A 6784-nucleotide genomic window follows, 5' to 3' on the forward strand; every position below is an offset into this window, starting at 1 on the left:
TTAATACCCAAGATTGTTTAGAAATGTGTTCTAACTAAAGCAAATAAAATAAGTTTTCACAAAATTATGTTCTTTATTAGTAATTCAAAAAAAAAACAAGTAAGGAATGGCTGAGTTCGGGTGTAACCGAACATTTTATACTCTCGCTATTTATTTATTTAATTTTAGTAATATAACATACAAATTGACCCATATATTACAATTACCCACATAAAGTTCATTAGAAAACAAAAATCAATACATCTATTATATAAAAAGCAAAGCCATTTTTCGTTGTAATTTAATTCGATTCACACCAAATGTTTAGGCTTTGTTCGAACAAAATCGGTGAAGCTGTTTTTCATTTATCTATCGGCTGAACCGATTTGGATTTAGTCTTGAAATGTTTGTGAAGATGTAGGGAAGGTTTAAAAGGTGAGAAAAGTTAGAATAATAAGACGGGAAAACCCTACCCTTAGAAAATCCCTTTTCTTTTTCTCATACGTAAATTAGTTGTTGTTCGTTAGTCTCGGTAAAAGTCGAGAATAGCAGAATCGATTTGGCTAATTTTACACCCCTATTGTGTAAGGGTACTGGCGAATAGTCGCCAGTGTAGTTGCCTTGGCTACTGAGACTAGATTTCATATTACGATAAGCTATTTGCCTCAGTTGCCTAGAATACGCAGATAACAGCCCTGGGTTTACATTTTTGGCAATTATTTTGAAAGTATTTGACAGCATTGTTCAAATGTGAGTGACAATTTGTACAGTTAAAAATACAAATACAACAAAAACAAAAATATTTTATTTAAATCAAAATATAAAAAAACTATAATGAGTAGTTATTAATTATTTTTCACAAGTCGGGAAGGAATGCTTGAATGTCGCAATAATTCGAGTGCTAATTAGAGATCGTTCCAATCCTTTGGATGTTCCACTTGTGAGGTACGAAAATAATTAAAAAATTGTTGTTTTTACTTTATTTTGTATATTTTCAAATAGATTTGAAAGATATTTCGGTATATAAAACAAAGCATTTATATACTCTTTGGCCGCATTTTAAATCCATCAACCGATCAACTGCTGTCCGTCCAATTATGAAGATTTGCGCAGCGCTATGATTATTTGCTGAAAGTAGCTATCAGAAATGCCAGGGGAATAAATTCGGAATTTAACAACCTAAATTTGTACAATGTCAGTGATTTTTCAGAAGTGGCCACATTGATGCAACAGAAAATATGCCCAAAACATATAAAATTTAACATAGGTGTATATAAGCAAAATACTACTAAAATAATAAGCAATCAAACAGAATTTCCTGCTGTCTTCCGATGCATGAATGAAACACATGTGCACATAGCAGCACCTGCAACATCTGTATAATAATATCTATACCTACAGAAGTAAATCAAATATTACAAATTGCTTAAATTGTAGTATTATTAAAATATTAGCTTCTGCCATTCTTTTCCAGTCCAACCTCATACAAATAATTATATGTGTATGAACTTTTTGTAAAAAAAAATAAAAGATTACAAAATATTTCCGGGTATGCAGGTTTGCTATTACTATTATATACGATATAAAAAAAAATAAACATATTGCAATTTTTTTAAACTATAAAACATTAAGTTTAGGCTAATAGTAATTTATATGTGCATTTTACTATTTTTTACTAGTAAAATCTTATACATTGCAGTTTAACTGAAAGAAATGTTTATTTTAATAGTCAGCAGTATTTTAAAACATAGACTTTTGCTTAATCATAGAATTAACTAATGATTGAAGAATAGTTATGTAAATATTGGCCAATTCTTGCTTTATGGCTAATTTAAGGTGACGTAGTGTCTCAAACTGCTTTCCGTTTTGGAAAACAGGAGCAGAGAGGATCCCCCAGAGATTCGAACTCAATGCTGCACGATGTAATAAGGGAATTTTTCGGTCGCTAAAGATGTTCTTCGTGTGGATTCATGCGTTATCCCGCTGATATGTCCAGTTACAGGCTATAAATATTGCTTGCAAATTTTATCAACTCTCTGCCAAAAGATCTACATAAATACTAGTATTCATTTGTGTGAATTTAAAATATGTAGATATCTTTCCACTGCAGTAGAATGTAGCCCATGATACCAAGGTACCGCTTCCAAAACATCCTTGTAGCAGGCTCGTCGTTCCTGAACGGAATCTCTCCAATATTTCTTGCAATGATCTGAGCCGACCAAATTTAATTTGTTTTCGTCAGTAAGTATTATATTCTATCAAATGTGCTTTATTGTGCCTTTCTTTAGTGTTGGTTTAGGTGCCATGGAGGTGTGTTTGAGAAACTGATCTTTATGTATAATTGGAAAAATTATATTTATTGTAATTTTCTGTCTTAACTAGGTCCATATTTGACCGCTGCTTATCAAGTCCGCAACTGCTAGCCGTCGAATCATCCTTTCGCACCGATTATCAATGTTGTTTTTCGTCCGCTGCGTTGCACTGTACCATAATTAGTGGGGTTTTAAGAAGTCTTGATATACATTTTCGATGTCGCTTTGGTCTAGACGCATTTTGGAACCGCTTCCATTCTTTCATATGATTATTCCTTGTTCCTCGGCTGATAAACTAGTACCACGAGAAATTTTAGGCTTAATTTAACTTTATGTAATCACATTTTTAATAATTCATTAAGTTTAGACACCTACAATAATATTGCAAACAAATTTTAACGAAACAAGATTTTGCTGCTACACTATCAGCAAGAAAAATCAGCTAAACTGATTTTACACATATAGATAAATATTTACTATGCAATACCCAATTCACCAATACACTCTTAATGTAACGGTACAACGAACAAGAAAAGTATGAACGAACTTTCGTTGCATAGCAACGGCAACAAATCAATCTTTTATTCTACATTTACCGAAATTGAAAAAATAAGGTTGAACAAGAAATACATATAAACAATAACAAAAATGCACATATAAATATTTGAATGAGGTATGTGGTGACCTGAATCTATTTATTTCGGCTTCAAAGCTTTTCCATTGTACTTCCGGATGGTTTTGCATTTATTTTAAATAATATTTAAAAAGCAACTTATTCAATTGTAAATATATTATTTTATTTGTATTTACAAGGGGATGGGGTCATATGTGGGAGTTCAAGCAAGTGAGGAAGGTTTCTGATTGTCATTCACTTGGGAGTGGCCAGGAACGATTATTTTGCATATGACTCAAGCAGCTCACGATTTCCGCATTTAGATCAAATCCTCTGAGTAGCCAACAGAAATCCGTTTGAAGGCGAGCTGAAGTGAGAAGGCGAGTGACCGAGACCGCTTCTGCGGTTGTGCGAAGGGTTTGGGACCCACCATATAAAAAAACCTCCCCAATAAGAGACCAAACAGAGCCTCGGAAGAGAAACCCAACTTTTAATGACGACCCCTGCAAACGTTTTAAGGATCACGATTTGAGGGCATGCAGCTGGAATGTCCGGACTCTTAATTGGGAAGGTGCATCTGCCCCACTGGTTGATATCCTCATACAACTAAAGGCTGACATCACCGCCATCCAAGAAGTGCAATGGACGGGACAAGTACGGACGAAGGTGGGTCCTTGTGACATATACTACAGCGGCATATAAAGGATCGAAAATTTGGTGTTGAATTTTTGGTGGGAGAGAGACTCCGTCGCCACGTCCTGGCATTCACCCCGGTGGATGAACGTCTAGCCAAAATCCGCATCAAAACGAAGTTCTTCAACATATCGCTGATTTGCGCCCACGCTCCAACGGAAGAGAAGGACGATGTGATCAAAGATGCTTTCTATGAGCACCTAGAACGAACCTATGAGCGCTGCCCCGCTACGATGTCAAAATCGTGCTTGGCGATTTTAACGCCTCATCAGACTGCTCATCGCAACGTTGCGATCGACCACAACACGTTCGGGGTGGGATAGATATCGAGAGCAGAGAGGGAAATGCGAGTGAATGAAAAGCTGACCGACATGGGTAATGCTCGAAAATTTTAAGAAAATATGAAAGGATGAGGCGATTTACAGAAGGTTTCAAGACTGGAGCATTATCATGTAGGGACCAGAAGGTAATCTGGTAATGGATGTCCAGAATATACTGAGTTTGTGGAGGGAACACTTCTCCAGCCTGCTGAATGGCAGTGAAAGTGCAACACCAGGAGATGGCGAACCAGACTCCCCAATCGACGACGATGGAGCAGATGTTCCATTGCCCGACCGTGAATAAATTCGAATAGCAATTACCCGCTTGAAGAACAACAAAGCGGCAGGGGCCGATAGATTACCGGCTGAGCTGTTCAAATACGGCGGCGAAGAGCTGATAAGGTGCTTGCATCAGCTTCTTTGTAGAATATGGTCGGAAGAAAGCATGCCTGACGATTTGAATTTCAGTGTGCTCTGCCCAATCCATAAAAAGGAAGACCCCACAATCTGCGCCAACTACCGAGGTATAAGTCTCCTCAAGATTAAAGCTCACCGTCAACGAACTGATTGGACCTTATCAGTGTGGCTTTAGACCTAGAAAATCCATCATGGGCCAGATATTCACCATGCGCCAAATCTTGGAAAAGACCCGAGAGAGAAGAATCGACACTCACCACCCTTTCATCGATTTTAAAGCTGTCTTCAATAGCACGAAAAGGAGCTCCCTCTATGCCGCGATGTCTGATTTGGTATCCCTGCGGAACTAATACGGCTATGTAAACTGACGTTGAGCAATACCAAAAGCTCCGTCAGCATCGGGAAGGACCTCTCCGAGCCGTTCGATACCAAACGAGGCTTCAGACAGGGTGACTCACTATCGTGCGACAGAGCTAAATAGAGCAGGTACAATCTTCTATAAGAGTGTACAGCTGCTGGCGAACACCGCAGACGATGTAACGATGAACTGTGCGATTTATACGACGACATTGACATAATTCAGCGAACAAAAAGACAGCGAAAATTTCAAGAATGTGAAACTTTAAATCTCAAAACTCGAATTTTGAAGTCAGTGGACACAATTTCTTGAAAAGTTATGAAGCAATTTCCACACATCTTTATTACAATTATTTTTCGGGTCAATATATGGCGAAAATATTACCACAAAAGTTAGTTTTTTTGTTAAAAATGTATCAAGAATTCAGTTATTAATATGTTCTTTTTTCATTCATTAACAACACATATTTTTGGTTTGTTGATTTGGATGAACCAATGATGAGTTATGATGACCACGGCAAGAAGCTTTTTTTGTGCACTTCATGGTAAATGAGGTGCCAACGGCTAAGCTTTCGGAATTTGTAAATATAAATTTCACAATATACTGTTTAAAGATGTATCTTTAATATGCTGAATGAAATAAACCCTCCTAACCCCTTAAAGGAAACTGCATACATGCATATGTTCACTTAAAGTTTTTCAAATATTTGAATATTTTGTACCATTATAGGAAAAATTGCAATTACAATTTTATATACTTACATAGGTATATATAAATTTATTATTAAACAAGTAAGGAAAGGCTAAGTTCGGGTGCAACCGAACATTTTATACTCTCGCAATTTATTGAGGAGGATGGAGTCATATGTATAAGTTCACGTAAGTGAGGAAAGTTTCTGAAGGTGGGCCATTGTGACATCTACTACAGCGGCCATATAAAGGAGCGCAAATTCGGTGTGGGATTCGTGGTGGGAGAGAAACTCTGTCGTCGAATCCTGGCATTCACTCCGGTGGATGAACGTCTAGCCACAATCCGCATCAAAGCGAGGTTCTTCAACATATCGCTTTGGTTCATATAGCTTTATTGGATTCCGAGATATATACAAATAACCGATTAGAGGGCGGGGCCACGCCCACTTCCCCAAAACAATTACATTCAAATATGCCCCTTCCTAGTGCGATCCTTTGTTCCAAATTTTACTTGTATAATTTTATTCATGGCTTAGTTATGACATTTTATGTGTTTTCGATTCGAGTGGTCCGATTTTGTCCATTTTCGAAAGCAATCCTCTCAAGTCCCAAGGAATATGTGTTCCAGGTTTCATCAAGATATCTCAATTTTTACTCAAGTTATCCGTTGCCCGGACGGACGAACAGACAGACATTCGGATTTTGACTCGTCTCGTCACCCTGATCATTTTTAGATATATAACCCTATATCTAACTCGTTTAGTTTTATGCCTTACAAACAACCATTATGTGAACAAAACTATAATACTCTGTTAGCAACTTTTATTGCGAGAGTATAAAAATTATACAGTGTTGATTAGAAGATTCGTTTTTTCAACAATATTATTTGGTGGAATTAACCGGGGAAATTTAAAAAGAAAATAATTTTTGATGACATATATTTTTAACCAACTAAGCGGGAAAATCAATTAACCGAGTCCAATTATCCGAGAAAATTTACATATGCTTTCATATGCTATATTTTTTGCCTGATAACACCGTTCAATTAAACGGGTTAACCAATTAAACGAAAAGTACTGTACGTATATACTGCTTTACTCAAAACTACAATCTGTAATGATTAAACTGGTCTTGATCAGTACCCTGCAATTGACATATTTGGATACTATAATGAGGGTTGATAATAATAGATAATATGCAAAAAATAGAGACTGACGATCTCTTAGTATTTTTCGAGATACGGTAGCATGAAGGCGACTGGACTCAGGCTATTATAGATACATAATATGGGTGTTAGTCTTGAAATGTCCGCGGAAGTACAGGGGAGGTTTAAAAAGTAAGCAAATATGAAAAAATTGCTAGAAGGAATAAGAGAAATTTATTTGAGTTGACAACATAAATAC

General features: G+C 36.5%; 1 long non-coding RNA gene across 1 annotated transcript; it reads right to left on the bottom strand.

Moving 5' to 3' along the window:
* Window positions 1-1336: 1336 nt before the first annotated feature.
* Window positions 1337-4169, bottom strand: LOC128920117 (uncharacterized). Its single transcript, XR_008470250.1, has 2 exons — window positions 2667-4169; window positions 1337-2586 (listed from the first exon to the last, which is right to left on the bottom strand). It is a non-coding gene; the product is annotated as an uncharacterized LOC128920117 (long non-coding RNA).
* Window positions 4170-6784: the final 2615 nt, after the last annotated feature.

Source organism: Zeugodacus cucurbitae, chromosome 3 (assembly GCF_028554725.1).
Source record: "Zeugodacus cucurbitae isolate PBARC_wt_2022May chromosome 3, idZeuCucr1.2, whole genome shotgun sequence".
Taxonomy (NCBI): domain Eukaryota; kingdom Metazoa; phylum Arthropoda; class Insecta; order Diptera; family Tephritidae; genus Zeugodacus; species Zeugodacus cucurbitae.